We start from the raw sequence: 20212 nt of genomic DNA, 5'->3' as shown, positions 1-20212 counted from the left end.
AAGAACTGGTCCAAGACCTGCTCTTGGAAAAGTGGGCCAAGGGTTCGAGTCAGTGCCCCAGGTGACTGACTGCAGCAAGGGCCCACTCTGGCCACAGAGCCCTGGCAGACCCTTGGGAGCACCTCCCTCCCACCTGGTCGGCAGGCTCCAGAAGCCCTTACACACGTTCACCGGACAGCAGCCGGTTTTGTGCCACGTTAGGATGGGCCGGAGGAGACTGCCCAGATGGGTGCCATCACACATGACCACACTGAGAGGCCTCTCAGACATGTAATTTTCTCCTGCACCAGCCAGCCAATGGACTTTGCACACGAAATTAAATACCTTTATTATCCGATGAGGTCACTCTCTGTGTTCAGTGATTATGTTCAAGACACAGAGGACAATTCTCGGCTGCTGGTGCAACAGCCTCAGAGATTTTTTGGAAGCTGTTTCTTTCTTGTGCACCAACCCAGGGCCCCAAACTGTGTTAAAATGTCTCCAGCTGAGCCATCATCTCCCCCCTAAATGTGGAGGCCCATCCTCCGTTACGGTCACGTGTCTGTGGGTATGAGACTGGACTGGTTCTCTCTCAGTTTTAATAAAATTACTTTGGCATGGTTTAGGAGGAGGAAGTACACAGGTAGTAAATATGATCTTTCATTACAGATAATGAATAATGGGTGTTAGTCAGTGTGAAAATGATGGCAATTCTTCACCTATCAGATGAAAAGGGCACAGAAAAAAGGGATTTAAAAATAGCAGCTGTGCTCAGTGTGGGGGGGACAACTGGCAGCCCGAGAGCCATTGTCCGGCAGGGAGGAGACAGCAGGCCACCTCCGAGAGGTTCGGGAGCTCCTTGGCCAGGGGCGTTCTGGCTTAGGATTGAAGGACTAGGTGAGGCTTTTCCTGGGGACCATGACCTTGGGACAAGGTCTTACTGCCTGACTTCTTTTTGGAAACTCAGCTTGCAGCCCATCTCCACTCATCCCAACTCCAAAGAAAGACACAGAGAGGGCTTCCCCGCACAAAATCATGGAAGTCTCTGGATTTCAGCTCTCCTTGAGCTCATTCGGAGACCATCTGTGATGTGAAGGGGCTGGAGGTCGGTGCGAGCAGGCAGCCCAATGAAAAGAACACAGGCTTCGGAGTCAGATGACTCTGAGCTGACAACCGTACCAATGACTTCCTGCACAGGCCCTGTGGTGACCCTGGCCGGCAGAACCTCGTCTTCTCCGTGGTTGCTTGGAGGATACAACTGCTTCCCTATTAGGGCTTCAATGAGATATTCTGCACAAGCCACCTCTTTGAGGGGCTCACTAAGTACTTCTTCCCCTTCCGGCTTCACCACCCAGGATGTAGCAATAGCTTCTGCGAACACTCCTCCAGGGTCTGTTTCCATCTCTACCGTCTCTCTGCCTTAGACAGAGCCAGCCCGAGAGGGCAGTGGCTGTTTCTCTTGTTCACCACTGCTACTCAGTGACTGGAATGGTACCCAGTGCCTAGCAACTTCTCAGTATTTATTGAGTAATGTGGTCCTTCCCAAATAACTACTGGTTTTGTGAAAACAAAGGCGCAAATTTTAAAAAACAAAGTGGATTCAACCAATGCTTAGGTTGGCAGCTTTCAGGTTGGACATAATCAAAATGGCTACTTTTGTAGAATTTCATAGCTATTGCCCTTTTACTAATGATCCTGTTTTCCACCTGTGATTGACACTTTCCTACCCAACCCCTGCCAAATTCAGGGGTCTGGCCTTTCTCACAGACCAGTATTCCCTCCTTTGAAACTGCCATTGAGCTACATGGGGAGAACTGAGGTGGTTGAGAGAAAGCTGGACCCCAAATTGCTGACCCTGAAACCTGTATGACTGGCCTTCCCTTTCTTCCCAGATCCTGTTTTCAAAGAGGAAAAAAGAGTAACCATCCTGAGTCACAGAAATCACTATATCAACAACATATCTGTTTGTTGTGATGGATTAGAACATTTAACAGTCCTTGAGAGGATGCTCGTGGCTAGATCCCAAATGCTCAGCTCAGATTGAGACCCTGAGCAGAACCACGAGTGTTTATCAAAGAGGCCCCGACCCTGGTCCCTGAGGGGCTCTGCTTCCTTCTATCTAAAGACAGTGGACCCGGACCACCAGCACTTCTTGAATTGCCTGCCTCAGAGTGTTTTTCCAGGCTTCCAAAGAGCAGCCCAGTGGGTGGTCAGTGGAGGGTTCTCTCCAGCAGGAAGCATCGCCACCAGGGCTGCCTGGCTCAGGGATGGACAGAACAAAGGATTTCTGGTGCCAAGCCCAGTCTAAGAACTGCAATGTGGTTTCCTTCGGGGAGGGCACAGCGAGGGGAGCAGAGGTTTGTGACTGGGAGTGGACATCACCAAGTCCAAGACAAAAATCAACACCTTCTGCAGTCCCAGTAACTGCAACTTCTGCCAAGTAAGCCAAATTGGCACCTCCTGTAGCTCAGTCTTGTGTTATTAAGGCGCAGGGAAGAACAGATGCCCTGTCCCTCAGCTGCGTGCAGCCACTACCACCCCGCCCCGAGGCTCACCCGAGCCCAGGGGTGGACGTACTCACGCTCTTACTCTCCACTGGTGTTTTCCGCCTCTCTTAGCAGACCGCCCATTTATGTTCAGGGACAGTGAGTTTTCAGAGAAAGCAGTTCCCTCCTTGAAGCTACAAATGTGACCCCGTAACAGGCTATATCTGGAGAGAAAAAGTAAAGCAGACAGCCACATTTCTGTCTTCAACACTGTCCCTCCAGGGTGCCAACAATTCTCTCTTATGCATCACTGAGGACAGCCAGAGCAGGCCCATTATAAAGTGGCTTTCTGTAGCAATTAACACCATGCAGGCACAGAAGGAAACTAAAAACAAAAAATCAAAAATCACCCAAAACTGATGATGATGAAAAAGCTGAAGATTTTCAAGTGTTTTTTCTAAATTTCTTTTAAAAATTGAGGCACAATCTGCTTGCTTCACCCAGCAATGCCTTTGTGGATTTCTCATTGTTGCCACTAGGATTTAGATGAAAGAGAAAGTGTCAATTGGAGCTCTGTGTCCTTCCTTGAGGAAACTGGTGAGTGATGGTAATGGGCAGATATGTTAAATGAATCTGTCAGAGCAGGGATGCTGAGGCATAACATTGTTAAAATGGCCATATTCTCCAAAATGATCTACAGATTCAAAGCCCCAGCTAGATTTTCTTGCAGAAATGGACAAACTGATGCTAAGATTCATATGGGACTCCGAAGACCTGAAACAATTATGAAAGAAAGAGCAAAGTTGGAGGACTTATACTTCCTGATTTCAAAACTTACTCTAAAGCTGTAGTCATCAAGATAGTGTTGTCCTGGCATAGGACTAGACATATTAATGAACTAGAATTAAGAGTTCAGAAATAAGTTCTTACATTTATGGCCCATTTATGTTTGACAAAGATGTCAGGACAATTTATTGGGAGAAAGAATAGTTTTTTCCACAAATGATGCTAGAACAACTAGATATTCACATGCAAAAGAATGAAGTTGGACCCTTATCTCATATCATATACAAAAATTAACTCAAAACAAGTAATAAGTCTAAATGTAAGAGCAAAAACTATAAAACTTTTAGAAGATAGCACATGACTGAGTCTTAATAACCCTGAGCTAGGCAATGGTTTATTAAATATGTCGGCAAAAGTACAAGCAACCTAAGAAGAGGTCAATAAATTGGACTTCATCAAAATTAAAAACATTTACACTTCAAACTCTACCATCAAAAATGTAAGACAACTGATAGATTAGGAGGAAATATTTGAAAGTCACCTATCTCTAAGGGACTCGTATCCAGGATATGTCGTTACTCAACAACAAGAAGATGAATTTGTGTCTTTAAAATTACATGCCACTTTAAAAATAGGCAGAGGATATAAACAGACATTCCTCCAAAGAAGATATGTGAAGAAGGCCAGTATACACATGGAAAGATGAAGAATGTCATTAATCATTAAGGAAACCAATTACCACAATGAGTTACCACATCACACCCACTAGGGTGGCTAGAATCGCAAAAAGACAGTAACAAGGATGTGAAGAGATTGGAATTGTCATAAATTGCTGGTGACGATGCAAAATGGTACATTTTGGAATATAGCAGTTCCTCAAAAAGGTAAATATAGAGTTATCCTGTGATGCCATTATGAGAATTTCTCATCTGTTCATCTAGTGAATTATATTTAAATCATATTTTAGTAAGAATAAAACCTAGGTCCATTTATTATGCATTTCCAGAAACCACCTATTTTATTTTATTTTATTTTATTTTATTTCATTTCATTTCATTTCATTTCATTTCATTTTAATCCTCACTCGAGGACATTTTTTCCTTGCTCCCAGAGAGAGTGAGGCAAAGGAGTGAAGGAAGGGAGAGAGAGAAACACTGATGCAAGAGAGAAGCATGTGATGGGGGATCATATGTGCCTGGACCAGGGTGGAACCTGCAGCCTAAGCATGTGCCCAACCAGGAATTGAACCTTCAAACTTTCAGTTATTGGACAGTGATCCAACCAGCTGAGCCACACCAGCCAGGGCCAGAAACCATCTTTTAAGCATGTTATTTTAGTGTATTGCACATCATCAAAAAGTAATCAGTGGTTGGCAGACTGAGATAGTAATTTCCTATCATTCCATTAATTAATTTAGTAGGCTCAGATCATGTGACAAAAGTTGACAAAGATCGACTGTTAACAAAGATTGTACTTTCTAACGCACTTCCTTTCAAGAGGCTAAAATATGAATCTTAAGTTTGAAAGATTTCTATTAAATACTTGATTTCCTGTTTAAATTGAAATTTTTCTCTATTTTATGCAACGTGGTTGTTCATTCTCAATGGCTTTCCTCAACTGCTGCTGCCATTTCAACGATCTGGACAACACGGGCCCGTAATACCTTGGAATGCTGCTCATTAAACTTCACTATTACACCAAGGTCATCCTGTAGGTTAGCCATCAGCAACATAAACGTGCTTTCAGCACTTATTTATGTGAAGTCTCAGAGCTCTGGATGTCTCTCCAGGATGTGTGAAGTTTCCTGTGCTCTGGTTGCAATTCTCTGATTTCTGGCTGTGCCTTGGCCAGTATCTTGAGTCTTTATTTGGTTCCTGATTTTTTCCCTAATACTGCTTCATTTCTTCCGTTCCCCTTGGGAGCCATGGCTTGTTCATAAAGAGATTGTGCTGCTTTGTCATGGTCTCTTGATCTTTCAACAAGAGAATTAGCATCAACAAGGGTCTTCTCCCTCCTGTGCTCACTTTCCTGTCTCCATTCTTTGCAGCTGAGGTGACTGGTTGGAGGCTGCATTATTGCCTTACCCTCTGATGAGACAGGAACAGGCAGCGAGCCCTTTCCATGAAGGAAAAAGAAGGTGCCTGAGAGACCATTTCCCAGGCTTTCCCCAGGGTGGCTACCCAACCTCCTCCCCTGAATCCCATAACATCATTCTATTTTCCCTCCCTTTAGCTCAATACGCCTGTGCTCAGGACCAGGCATGCGTGCACTCTCTTCCAACACCCAGGGTTAAATGACTCCCCAGAGAAACAACAGTGAAATGAAATGTTAATCCCCGCTAAAAATAGAACACTGGGAGTATGATTCTTCCCTGTAGTAGGTCTGTCACTGCTTTTACTTTGGCATAGGCCTGCTTTTCTATCAACCACATAGAATATGGACAGATGCCCACCACCTCACAGTCAGCTTGAATACCTTGGCTGTGAAGAGGGAGAAATGCTGGAGCACCCCAAATTATGCAATGTCCTCCAAGCAGAGCTTCTCGGCCACCCTCCATCTTTGGAGCTTCCCTCTCAGGCAACGAGTGCCCCAGGTGAGGATAAGTCTGGATGCCAGCTACCCCAATGCTCCCCAGTCTCAGGTGGAAAGTTCTGGAAAACTTTCAGCAATTTTTACAGTGCTTCTGATACGGTGCTGCCTTGAGCTGTGGAGTATAAAATAGTTCTTGACAGGCTTAAGCCATGCATATGTCAGTCTTGTAATGTGTGAGGAAATACCCAGTGGGATATCCTCTGTGCTCACTTTGACACACACTTAGACTACAGCACAAAGAATTGATTTTTCCTCACTCTGGCTTCCATTAAATTGGAAATACTGTCACACCAGAGGCTGATAAGTAGATTAGAGTACTCTTAAGAAAACCATATACATTAAGCCTTTATTCCCAGTCCTTAAATGAGCATTTCTCAATGTGGAGCCACAGATCATCTTTGTCACATAACAACCTGGGCAGTTCATTAGTTTGTTAGACACACTTTCTTCAGGGCCCACACCAGACTCACTATCTGTAGGCATGGAGGTGGGGTATGTGCATCTCAAATGAACTGATTTTGTACAAGAGCCTAAGACCAGTAAGTCAGTGCTGGGCTGAAGTCTGATTTCACAATTCTAACCCCCGGGGAATGCAAGTGGCCCCCAGTTTTGAAGGTTATGTGACAACGAAAGAATGACTGATGAATGTATTCTTGACATACTAAATAAGTAAATTAGGTGCTGTTCAATTTAATACCACTGGGTGGCTTTAAGGTATCTGTGGGCCATTTTAATAGGATTTAGTTTATAAAATCTGAAGAAGCCACAGATGGCATCATTTAAGGTGTTCCTTCCTTGCACAGCCACCATCCAGCCTTGTCTTCCTCTCACACTGTCTGTGGCTCCGAATTACCGTCCTCCTCTAAACCAGCAGTTCTCAAACTTGGCTGCACATCAGAACAACCAAGGTGCTTTTAAAATACCAATGCACAAGTGAGAACCCAGGCAATCGTATCTGAATTTCTAGGGGTGGGACCCACGTGCCAATATTTTTAAAGCCGTTCAGGAAATTCCAATGTGCAACTAAAGTTGAAGCCACTGTACTGAGGAAACACGTAACCCACTGACAGCTCCAGCCCATTCACATTTGGAGGTGGGAATGCACTGCCCCAGATTCCCTCCATCCCTGGGCTCCATCACCCTGAGGAAAAACAGGCATTGTCCCACTGCAGCCCAGCAGACCCCCCACCACCTGGAAAGTGCCATTTGGCCCTTTGCTGGGTCAGCCAGTTCTGTTCCCCCCCGCCTGCATAGTCAAGCTGCCCTGTTGCTGCCTTGGGGCCGCCTTCCCTCCTTCACTCATCTCCCCCATCAGAGTCACACTTTGAAGTCCACCACACGCAGAACATGTTCTCACGTCCATTAGCCATTTCAGTCAGTTACATGATGGAAAAAAGTGAGATGAGTTGGTGACTAAGCTGACACTCTATACCAAAAATGAAGATGTCTGTGTGCATTCTAGCTAGATCCTCTGAAAGACGGTGATTCTCAAGGGCCCAGACAAATAAGCGAGTAGTCTTAGCTCCCTGGGGAGGTGAAGCTGGCAAGAGCCTGGCTAAGGATAAGGAATTCATCCAAGTTGGCAAAGAAATGGTGCCAAGCAAATTCACTCACTCAGGAAACATTCATATTGAGCACCTACTGCATGCAAAGCCCGGAGGAGCAAAAGCAGGTTAAGTTCCTGTCCTCAGAGCCTCACTTTGGGTAGGGAAAGCAGTCACTGAAGCAGTCAGATACAAATGAGTGTGCTAATGGAAGAACTTAGCATAATAGGGCTTGATAGAGAGACTGGGGAAGGTTGATAGAGAGATACAGCTAGCTAGGTGGATGGCTGGAGCAGCAGGTGGGCTGGAGAGTTCCAGGCAGGGAGACAGCTGTGCAAGGACTGTAGGGGAGGAGGTTAGCACATTGAGGTCTAGGGCTGAACGGCAGCCAGCATTTCTGAGGGAAGACAGCACGAGGGAGCATCCATGAGGGGAGGTCCCACCAGGCAAGACCAGGCAGAGCCTCATAACCACATTCCCAGAGCAAGGGCAAGTTGCACGCACTCCCAGCAGATATGCACTCTATTTATTCTAAAATTTAGTTTTCAAGTATACTTAACATACAATATTATATTAGTTTCAGGTATACAATATAGTAATAATTACTTATATACTTAACGAAGTGACCACCACGATAAGTCTAGTAACCATCTGACACATACATAATTATTATAATATTGTTGACTCTGTCCCTATGTTGTGCATTCCATCCCTGTGACTTATTTTCTAACTGGGTATTTGTGCCTCTTAATCCCCTTCCCCTTTTTTGCCCATCTCCCCCTCCTTTCTGGCCACCATGAGTTTGTTCTCTGTTAGCAGACCTATACTTTGAATGATACCTCAGGCTCATGCTGAGGAACATGGGAAGGATGCTGAGTGGGTAAGGTAGACCAATTGGCTGGTCTTCATAGTGATGGTGGCACCAGCTTTGGTTGGAAAGGTTTTGGTTGCTCAATAGTCCTCATAGCCTGGACTAGGGTGGAGCAGTGTGGACAAGCAGAAGAGAGAGGATTCCAGAAATCTTAAGGAGATGAGACAGTGATGGTTTCCCCTCCCCTTGTACCTTCCTGCTGGGGCTCAGCAGAGAGCAATCCCCTTGCAAAGGTAGATGCTTATTGAGTTCAAACCATATGAGAAGGGAATCCTGTGTGATGTGACTCCAAAGGGGTACAGAGAGTGATAAAGACATTTTTAGTATAAAGACATGTGGGAGTAACATGGGAAGTCTCCCTTGGACTTCTCCAGATGTGCTTGTCCCATGCAAACTGAATGCGAAGGCCAGAGCAGTGTGGGATGGTTTTGTTCCCTCCTCAGCTGGGACGGTCCTAAAGCTCCCAAACTCTGCCTGTGGAGAACAAAGAAGTGAGTGAGCAAACCTGGCTGAGGCCAGAAGCTGCAGCAGGACCCTAAGAGTGACCTGGGGACATGTGGGAGGACAGTGAACTAGCCAGGCAGTCATAGGGCAGGGGACATGATCAGGGTCATGCGGAGTGAGAAGAGGAACCACATGGTTTCTGCGTGGGTTACATGCTAAACAAGTAAATTTACTAACTGAATAAGAGAGTCCAGGACCTGCATGACCCTGATCTTGGGGACTAAACTCCTCAGTGTTTGCAGGTGAGCAAAGCCAGATGGCAGAGCTGGACACTGGGGTGAGGTTCAGGCCAACTTGGGGGGTCCTTGGTGCTCCCCTACTTAACTTTGTAGCTAAAAGTGCAGTTGCCACATTTCAAAAACACACCCATGACAGAAATGCATCTGGGTCATTTCGGTCAGGTAATCAGCTGGCCCAGGCAGCTGCTACATAAAGACAAATACTGCCTAGTTGTACAATAGCATTTGTACCTATAGCATTTTGTGTGTGTGTGTGTGTGTGCATGTAAGAGAGAGAGAGGAGGAAAAAGAAGGGAAGAGGAGAGAAGAGAAGAGGAGAGGAGGGGAGGGGAGGGGAGGGGAGGGGAGGGGAGGGGAGGGGAGGGAGGAAGGGAAGGGAAGGAAGGGAAGGGAAGCCTCTCCCTCCGCTCTCAACAATCCCCGGCCTCTCCTCCCTCTCCTCTCACGCCTCTCGCTCCTCGCCTCTCCGAAGAGAAGAGAGAGAAAATAAATAAAATTGAAAAGTTGTAACCTGGGTTCCAAGCCATTTGGTCTCAGAGGCTAAGGATGTCTGGTCTTCTGGTTCCTTCTTTGGAGAAACACCAGATTTTAGCCCTACAAACCACAATATTTGGGTGTGAAGCTTCTGTGGGATTAGATCCATTCATCCAGCAGACCACTCTTGGGCAGAGTGTAGTTAGAATGTGGGACTGGGATGCCCGGTCTGGAGACGGGCTTCTTCCTGAGACAGTACAGCTGAAATACCAGGTCAGCTGACTCATGCCAAAGTACCTGTTTTATTTTCATTTTTCATGTTTGATCATAATTAAAATGTTCACATTGTTATGAAAGCAATGAAATCTTGATATTGGTGTCTCAATTTACAAAGCTGCTTTCTTGTGCTTCCATGTAGTTTTATTTCATGTACTTCTGTCAGTTAAAAATAAATCACTTTTGGAAGCTATCAATACATTACCCATCCTACCTCTCCACTGCAAGCCACCCTCAGGGCTGCATTCTGGGCAGTAGGCTCTCCCCTGACATCAGTCCTGCTTTCCCTGTACCCTGTGCCTTAGGGAAATTCTACGTGTTGACACAGCCAACACTGGTTCATCATAGAAATGGAAGCTTTTGAATTTAAAACTTCTCCATATCAATGAAATCTGGCTTTCAAGACTACTGTTTCTTAATGGACTGAAGAATCACTAGTTGGAGACTCAAAATGCATAATGATTTCTTTCTTCAAGGTGGTATTCACCATCCTCTCCCCCACTGCCAATACCTCTCACTTCGCCTATTGAGGATGATACATCTCACCCTCAATAGATGAAGAGACACAAAAAAACAATCGATCTGTGTGACATAAAAATACACCAGTTTAATATGGTAAGAACACACCCACATATTCTTCCTATCACACGAACAGCTTAGAAACAGATTGTTTCACAGCTGAAACAGGAGTACCACAGTCTCTATGTCCTCAACCCAAGATGGCAGGCAAAGGCCACTTAGGTAACAGCCGAGGACCCCATTCTCCTTTGCGACAAGCTGAAGAGGAACTGCTGCTACTGCCTCCGCCACGTACGGGTCATTGCCATTGTCAGGAGAGGACGGGAGACACAGTGGGAGAGGTGGTGCTCTCCCTGGTGGCAAGTGAGAGGAGCCAGGGGAGAAGGGCAGATGTAACCAGTGCTTGTCCTAGAGGGATGTTGCTTCAGCCAAACGATTTTCTGAAAGACAAGGATGGAACATTTATACAAGATGCTGGCAAAGATAGAAATGCTGGGGCAGGGACCCAGAATGAGGATGGGGCTGGAAATGGGTTTAGCAGGTCAGTAGAGCCAAACTTTCTCTGCTTTGCTCTCCAACCTTTGCTTTCACCTGAAGGTTGAGCTTCCTGTGATGCATGGGGGCTAGACTGTGGATACAAGGGCCTGAGATGTGCCAGATCAGGCAGGTGGCCCACACCAGAGAGACACAGCCAGGTGAGAATACCCGGGACTGGTCTGAGGAGGCAGGGGAACGAGTCCTCTAACCACTTTCATCACGGGCTGGCTTGTATTCCTGTGTCTGTCATCGTGGTCTTGCTGTCACACCGACGTAGGCCTTAACAGCATGAGGGCCACAGCAACACAGCGATGGGCTGCACTGTGTGGTGTCCGAAGGGAGTCACACCTTTTCTTGTTGGTATCCTCCTCGGGGGTGGTAGGGCCGGTACCTCTAAGTCGATTGTAGAGGTGACAGAATTGCCATTGGAGGGGTTAAGGTATCCCCACACCCAGGGAGTGGGAGTGGAAGAATCAGGACCTGGGGGAGCACACTCGGGCACACTGCTGCTGCTGGCCTAGGACCCTGGGGTTTGAATGAGGGCTCACATCCAGGCTCTGAGCAAAACCCAGTGCCCTCCTCTGCCCAGCACCCACTGTGTCGGCCTGGCCTGCCACTATTGCTCTCATCTACCCTTTCTATGGCCATTTGTAGCATCAGATTGTGCCTGTGTGGCCCAGGACTGGAGGGCTCACTTTAGGAGTCCAGCCAGTGCTCACGGGCAGGAAGCTTCCTTGTCCTGGACACACTCTTACTCTCCTCTCAATACCACTGATTCAGCCACTGGGGTCGGGGAGCCAGGCACATAGCTGGGTATTTGGTCAATCCTGTGAATACACTGGAGACAGGGATCACGTCTTATTGATTTGATTGCCATGTCCCTTTCACAGGGAATGATCATTCTTGGATAAAGATGTGGCTTGGGCCTCTAAGAAGGGCTGAGTAAAAGGAACCAAACAACAAATATCTCAACAGATACCCCAGATAAGTGGAGAGAGAGCCCAAGAGCACCAGGCTGATTGTCCCAGTGACACCCCACACAGAGGGGCATTAGATAATGATCTGAGACAGGACCCCACGTAGTTTATGGCAAGAAGAGGCAGGATCTCCCAGTTCTCATGCTCCCCAAAAAGAGAGGTGAGAAGCAGGGATCTGAAGAAGAGGCTTGGAGCTGTGCCGTGGGTGTGGGCCTTCAGGCTGGACCTCCAAGACCGTGTGGGCTCAGCTGCCCCTGAGCAGGCCAGAGCTCTGGGAACTGGGCAGTTGCGACTCGGAACTGGGACTGAGTGCCTGATGAAAAGGAAGAGATGGTTCTGAGCCAGAAATGACTAAGAGAGTGTTCAAGGGCAAGTTGAACGTCTCCCTCTCTACCCTATTCCCACTAGGGATATGGGTCTGGAGCAAGATGAGGCCGGTGACAATTCTGATCACAATAACGACAAAAGCTAACAGTTTCTGCACACTGACCACTGACCTGAAGCCACTGCCTGGGGCCACCCCCCGAGCAGTTCTGCTTCACCACACACCTTCCCTTCCCCCCACTGGGGAGCCCCCAGGTTGTCCACCTGAAGTTCAGGCACCTTCCTGGCTAGAAGGGGCAGGGGGCATGGCCTGGAAACTTGACCGCAGTTGAGAAGGACAAGTGGTGAGGAGCACATGGGCGGGGCATAGAGGGACGTGTAGGGGCAGTAGGGCCCCTCGTCTACCCCTTTACAGCTTCAGCCAGGCTGCCTTGGGGCACTTTCTGGGCGTCAGCTGGCTTATCTAAAAGTGAGGGTGGGCAGCTCCAAGCCCAGCTCACCATGGAGCCTTCCAGACCTAACTTCCCCCAAAGCTGCTCCTCCTGGGTTCCCTGAGGCCTAGGCTGTGACGCTCCACCTCAGCGTGTTCCCTCTGGCCCCAGCTCGTATTCCGAGGAGCCCCATCTTGACTCCTTGCCACACTCACTCACTCACTGTGGGCCCCGCCGGTGTTGCTTCCTGCACTTTACAGGCTGGGAACAGAGGTCAGCTACCCAGGAAGTGACCAAGTCACTTCCACAGGCTGCAAAGCCAGGACCTGCCTGGCCCCCAGGCCTACGCTCTAGCTGCTCCCTTCCATAATTAACAAGTCCTGTTCGTGAGCCCCTGGTATCTTGTCCCTTCCTCATGGGCACTGCCCATCTTCACTCGGGTTCTCCCTGCTTATTCCAGCCTGGCATGGTGCCTGGCCTGAGCTGGGCTCCTGTAGAATAAGACTCTTTGTAGAATAGGAGGGGTTCAGGGACTTTATTTTCTGAGATGGTGTCTAACTTTTAAGTATTGTTGGAACAGAAGGGGGCTGTGGAGGTCACCTCATCCACAGAAAAGTGGTCCCATCAGGTAAGGCAGAGGTCTTCACCCTTGCAGGTGAGAAGCCAGTTTCTTCTGGTGTCTCCTTCTCAAACCTGCTGAGCTTGAATTTCTTCTTTCCCATCATGGCTCATTTTAGGCAGAAGAATATGTTTCTGTCTTTCTGCCAAGATGATTTTTAAATGCATTTTTAAGAAACCCTAGTCTCCAGCTCAGCTGACCTATTTCTGCCACCTCAGCACTTCGTCTCAGGGCTCCTCCAGCAGAAAAGATGTGGTCTGTCTTCTGTCCTTTCTTTTTATCTTCCCTTCCCTCCTCTCCCCTCCCCTCCCCTCCCCTCCCCTCCCCTCCCCATCCCCTCCCCTCCCCTCCCCTCCCCTCCCCTCCCCTCCCCTCCCCTCCCCTCCCCTCCCCTCCCTTCCTTCCTTCCTTCCTTCCTTCCTTCCTTCCTTCCTTCCTTCCTTCCTTCCTTCCTTCCCTCCCAAAGTAGCACATGAATACCCTTAAAATAACTAAGCATACAGGAGGGCACAAACAAAATAAAATGTAAATATCTCTGTTCTTGAAATTTTATCTCTGGACTCATTCTTGGCAAGCTAAGTGTCTTTTTCTCTCTCTCTTCTTTTTTAAAGCTCTTATGGTGATTACTTATAACTTCATTTCTTATCTTTCTGAGCAGATTGCCCATAGCCTGAGAAGTGGTATCTGTGCACAATCTGCTCAGAGAGAGAGGATGGAGCCTTCTCTCTACTGCCCATAGCCTCCTTCTCATCCTTTCCTTCCCAAATGACTTTAAATAGTATGCAGAAACCCCAATTTCTTGACTCATTCACCTTAGATTGTATCTCTGGACTGCCAGCCTTAAAGATTAAGTGCATAAGTAAAAGTGTTATTGAATCTCTAGAGAAGGGAATAAAATTTTTCAACATCAGGATCTTGCCTCTGAAAGGAGAATCGTACCAGATTCGCACTAGAATGGTTTTGTTTTAGCCATATCTGACTCAGTGACTATTGCTCATTTCCCCTACCCTTCTTTAGTGTCTTTTCACGTTTTACTGGTGTGCAACCAGGAATAATTTTCTTTGTATAAAGTTTGTGAAATACATACTTTTTCATAACTTGCATGACCCCAATCTTTGCTAGTTTATTGTTTATGTTATTACAGTCATCCCACTTTTCCCCCTTCACCCCTTTACCCAGCCCGCCCCCCTTCCGTAGTCAGTCCCCACACCAAATATCTTTCTTTTTCTCCCATTTGTTTGACAATTTCTTTTTTCCTTTTTAAAAATAATTACTGAGGCATAATTTGCATGAAACATGATATATTTTTACATGTAACTGCCACCTATGTTGAGATACACAATGTTTCCATCATCCAGAAAGTTCCCTCTGGGTCAGAGCTACTGCCTCAGCAACCCAGGCAACTGCTGTGGTTCCGTCACCACAGAGCAGTTTTGCCTGTTCTAGAAAGTCATGTAAATCGAGTCATTTAGTTTCTACTCCATATTTGCCTTCTTCTATTCAGCATGTTAACAATGAAATTATTCTCTGCTATTGTGTGTACAAGTAGTTTGTGCTTTTAAAATCATTGTGAAGTAAGGAGCTTATCCATTCTCTTGTTGATAGACATTTGGGTTGTTTCCAAGTTTTGGCTATTACAAATGAGTCTGCTATGAACATTCTTATAAATGGCTTTCAGTGAACATCTTTTGGACACATAGTAGACAAGGTCAGCTTTGCAAAGTAGTTGGGCAATTCACACTCCTTGTGATTCATTTCATCAATGCTTGTTATTGTCAGTCCTTGCAATTTAGCCGTCCTGGCAAGTATCTCATTGTGGGTTTAATTTGCATTCCTCTGATAAGTAATAATGTTGAGTATCTATTCATATGTTTAGTGCCCATTCAGATATTTTCTGATTGATAATTTGACTGGAGATATAATTCCAGGTTGAAAATAACTTTCAGCACATTGAAGAAATTGCTTTGTCATCATTGATTAGATGACTTCGAACAATGTTATTCTTGTTTCAATGCAAGTCACTTGCTTTCATCCCTCTGAATGTTCCCAAATGATCCCTCTGTTGTTGTAATCCTGTCATTTTACCAGGATGAGGTCAGGTTTTTTCCCCCTTCATTAAAATTGGGGGCGTCTCCATGGGTCCTTTCAATGTGAAAACTCCTATATTTCAACTCCTCCAGCCAACCACAGCTCCTTTGACTGGGGTCTCTGCTTCCTCTTTCGCCGAGACTTCCTACAGCTAATGCCAGTCGTCGGCCTCCTCGTCCTTCGGGGGCATGGGTGACAGCAATGTGCGCTTTGGAGGGTGAGTTGCCTACTGCGTGCCCAGCATCCACAGAGGCTTGGGCAGCCATGGCATGTTGGTGTCACCTGCCCACTTTGTGTCCTTGTTCTCCTCTGGGGATTATGGCAGCGGCTATATGGGCACTGTGGTTGGGTCCAACGGGCTTCTGGTGGGCAACAAGGTTTACCATGCAGAACCTTAGTGACGGGCTGGCCTCCTACCTGGAGAAAGGTGCGTGCCCTGGAGGTGGCCAATGGTGACCTGGAGGTGAAGACCCGTGACTGGCACCAGAAGCAATGGCCCATCCCACCCATGACTACAGCCACTACTACCAGACCATCAGGGAACTTCGGGACAAGATTCCTGGTGCCACACTTGAGAACTCCAAGATTGTCCTGTAGATCGACAATGCCCATCTGGCTGTGATGACTTCTAAACCAAGCTGAGTCAGAGCAGGCCCTGTGCATGGGCGTGGAGGCTGACATCAATGGCCTGCGCAGGGTGCTGGATGAGCTGACCCTGGCCAGAGCCGACCAGAAGATGCAGACTGAAGGCCTGAAGGAAGAGTGGGCCCACCTGAAGAAGAACCATGAGGAGGAAATCCATGTCCTGAGGAGCCAAGTGGGTGGCCAAGTCAGTGTGGAGGTGAATTCTGCTCCTGGCATTGACCTAGCCAAGATCCTGAGTGACATGAGAAGCCAGTATGAGGTCATGGCTGAGAAGAACTGGAAGGATGCTGAAGCCCTGTTCATCATCCAGACTGAGGAGCTGAACCGGGAAGTTGCTGTCCACACGGAGCAACTGAGGACCAGCAAGATGGAGGTCACTGACCTGTGCCACACCCTCTAGGGTCTGGAGATGGAGCTGCAGTCTCAGCTCAGCCGCCCTGGAGGGCATGCTGGTGGAATCAGAGTCCCACTTTGGAGCCCAGCTGAATGATGTGCATGCTGATGTCGAGCAGCAGAATCTGGAGTACTAGCAGCTCATGGACACCAAGATGCAGCTGGAGTGGGAGATCGCCACCCACCACAGTCCGCTTGAGGGCCAGGATGCCTATTACAACAACCTGCCCATAGCCCAGACTGCCTGAGTCCAGCAGCCTCCCTGGCTTCCTGCTTCCAGCAAAGGGATGGATGCTCCTGGGTAGGCTAATGGGAGGGGCAGGGCCTTTACCTCTGGCTCCTCCTCTGACCTGTCAATAAAATTTTATAGGCCCTCTCCCCACAAAAAAATACCCCTACATTTCTTCAGCTTAGGAAATGTTCTCCTCTTAGTCATTTACTTCTCCCCTCACCTCCATTTTCTCTAGTGAAAGTGTCCATTATACAGATGTTGGATTACCTGGATTTATCCTCTACCTCTTAACTTTTCTCTCACTTTTTATCCCATGTTTTATCTTTTTACCCGAAGTCCTGGGGGACTTCCTTGACTTCCTGTGTGACAGGATCATTGAGCCAAATGAACTTTTATCTTCCAACAGACCCTCAGAGGATAAATCTGTAGTTCCCTGTGGGCCAAATAGCCGTGGAAATAAAAAGACTTATCACACCCTACTTCCTCTTTGTAGATGACAAAACAGTAAAGTCTCAGAAAAGGGTTAGGTCAGCCAGCTGTGATCAGCGAAGTCGGGGGTAGATAGCCCAGTTAATTTTCCATTACATCATGTGAAATGGCCCCAGAGGGGAGGCAACTTTAGCAGGGGCCTTTTGTGGTCCCACTAGCTCTGCCATCTTGTCGGGACCTCTTCCGTGCAGACTCCCTCCCTGTAGCTGGGCCTGCGCCACCCCCTCCTCCGGTGCCACCTGGAGCGTGGATCTGCCCTCTGTGCTTCAGCATCAACATGGATCAACAGGCACGGTGGCTTATTCTTGCACAGTTCTGCCTAGATGGTTCCCCTTCCCAGTGGAGGTCCTTGAAGGTAGGGACTGCCACATTCTTCCTCTGGCTTCCCCTTAGCACAGCACTGGATCACTGAGAAAGCACTGGATTTATTTGGGACTCTCTGAGCTCCTGCAGGTGGGATATCTTATTCGTCTCTGTAATACCAAATAGCCCAGCAGAATGCCTGGGGCATAGCAGGCACCCCGTGTACCTTCACTGAAGGAGAGAATTTCCCATCAAACCAGAAAATCATACACAGACTGGTTTCCTTTATTGGCTTTGGGAACAGGAAGATCCTCTAATTATCTCTGAATCTTCAAGCAATTTACATAATGGTGTGAGCCTCATATGAAGGAGGTTATTTCCGTGCGACCTGGGGTGAGGAGAGTGGTAGGGAGAGATTTCTACTGCGTACGGTTCTAGTGAGCATAAAATGAGATCAAGAAACAGAATGTCTGTCAATTGCAGGTCATAGCGGAAAAGGCCCAAGGGCATTCTCTTCCCCTTTCCTCATCCGTGGGCTCCGTTAGCTACTAGTCCAATTACCTTCTCCCTCAGCCCCTTGCATGTGGGTCATAAGAAAGGGCTTTGCAATCAAGTAAATGGAAATGTCTTAAGTGATCAATCTACAGAGTTTTGTTGAAGGAAAGGTTGTTAAAATTTAGAACCTTTCATTTTCTTCTTAATGAGCTACCCAGGACTGGAAGGAGCGATAAATATAGCCTTTCTCATACATTTGAATCAACCAGCTAAGAAGGATTTTTAGAAACTCACTCTAATTAAGCATTTACACAGGCTCTACTCAATATTCATTCAGGCCTTTCCTTTTCTAATAAGCTACACCTTTCATTTCTGCAGGGCAGAAGGCTTCCGGGCCCTGCATTCTATTTGGAAATGGAATCCAGTCTCTGCCCTACAGAGGACCCCGCGTGCACTCCCTGCCCCTGTCCTCTGTCCTGTCCTCTGGTGACTGGCCACCAACCGCCGACTCCTCCCTGGCAGGCACCCAGAATTGAAGGCCAGGGCTGCGAAACCACACTTTTTCTTTCTAAAGAGAACAGGAGCCCCGATGATTGAGGCTTCCGACGGAGGCTGGCCACAGGTGTGAGTGGGCTGGTAAGAGGGCCTTTTATTTTTAACTCTTTTCAGTTAAAAGGCAGGTAGGAGTTTCTAAAATGACACATGCAGATTCAACCATGAAAGATTTTTCTGAGCCCCACCCGAAATCCGTCACCTCACTCTCACATTCTCTGCAGTGACTGTTCCAAGCTTCCTCAGCTCTCCTCCTGCTCCCACCCTCCTTCCCCACCCTCAGCCCAGGTCTTCACCTCCTGGTTCATGGAAAAGACAGTGGGGGCTTAAAGCATTTATCTCCAAGTTGAGGCAGCCTCCTTCCCTTTCTCCTTCTGCAGAAGATGTGGATTCTCTCTTACAAAGGCTAGTTTCCTTTCTGGCTCCGGTTCCTGTCCTTTGGGCTTTCTCAGGGACCTGGGGTTTTTGCTTGGCCCCCACTCCCCCTTACCTCCCCCCCTTCCTCTCCACAGCTGCCCTTCTTCTGCCCGTCAGTACCACACAGTGCTGAGCAGGTGGAGTGCCCCTGCCCCTCCCCTGCCAGCCTAGCCCCAAGCCTGCCCTCCCCAGGCAAAGCTCTAGAAGGAAATACCCACAGGCCCTTCAGCCCCTGTGGGCACCGGCCAGGGAAATTAGCACTTTCCAAAGTGGGCTTCTGACTGCCTTCTGCCTGGTTGTAAAAGGTGACTTTACAGACAACTTGAATGACATACAGTAATCAAATTTCTAGCTAGTTGGCTCTAAGAATTTCAACAAAATAAGTTAAGTCCTTTAGTACCTGAAATTATGCACCATTTATACTATATTTATTTATGTATTTATTTTCTGTCTGTCTGTCTGTCTTCCCTTTACCCTGAACCTGAGCTCCACAAGAACAGGGGCTTTGTGTGGCCGTGTTGCAGATGCGCCCCGGGGCCTGCAGCAGTTCCTGGCACCTGTGGCTCTGTTCTCAGTAAACACTAATTTTCTGTTGTTTAAATTACAAATGAACACCAAAATTGCCAGTCTGTCCAGAAAGACATATATTAAAAAGCCAGTCTATCATAAAATATTAAAAATTGGTGATTTAGATAAAGGGTATCCCAATGTTCATCAAACAAATCTATTTATTTATTTCCTGTAGGCTTGAAAATTTTAAAGAGTGGGAAAAAACAAGCCACCTAAAATAGTATTTTCCAGTTTCAGAGCTATGTTTTTATGATTGAAATTAATCTACCATAAGAGAATCCCAATTTTTCCCTAATTAAAAAAAGACCTTCATCTTTTTTTCCCCATCACTTGAAAACTAAAAACTAAGCGACAAAACTAATTTTTCACATTTTTTTGCTATTGCAAGAACTCATTTCCTCTTCACAAAGTCAGGGAGCACATGGCACTGTACTTAGAACCACAAACAGGGCAAAGCCTCCCTGCCTGGTGCCTTGGTGGGTGGGCAGAGACCCCAGAAGCTAGAATTTCCAGAGTGTCTTAAGATGATTTTCATGAGAGGTGGCTGGTCAGCGTCTGATGGGCTGGGTTTCGTGTCTGCCAGGCCTCCTGTAGAATCATCGCTCTTCTCATTGGGCCCCAAACCAGCAAGTTTGTTTGTTCTTGATTTCTGTTAGTTTGACAGGCTTTGCTAAGCTCATGCCAATCCCCTTTTCGTCAACAGCAGAGAGCTGTGAACCTAGCGCATCTGTTTATCACAGCCCACGGGGTGAGATCCACGTTCCAGAGGGCGAGACCTGCCCTGCTACAGGGTCCAGGTTTCTCGTCGCTTTCTGAGACGGGGTTGTGTGAGAAGGTGGAATGACACTGGGACGCATTAACCCATGGCAA

At 47.2% G+C, this 20212-nt stretch overlaps 1 pseudogene; it reads left to right on the top strand.

Moving 5' to 3' along the window:
• Positions 1 to 16657, top strand: part of LOC118498368 — a 32375-nt pseudogene extending 15718 nt beyond the window's left edge.
• The last annotated feature ends 3555 nt before the right edge of the window (positions 16658 to 20212 follow it).

The sequence above is a fragment of the Phyllostomus discolor genome, chromosome 2 (assembly GCF_004126475.2).
Source record: "Phyllostomus discolor isolate MPI-MPIP mPhyDis1 chromosome 2, mPhyDis1.pri.v3, whole genome shotgun sequence".
NCBI classification, from domain to species: Eukaryota; Metazoa; Chordata; class Mammalia; order Chiroptera; family Phyllostomidae; genus Phyllostomus; species Phyllostomus discolor.
The sequence above is the reverse complement of the archived record's forward strand: the minus strand, read 5'-3'. Positions and strand labels throughout refer to the sequence as shown.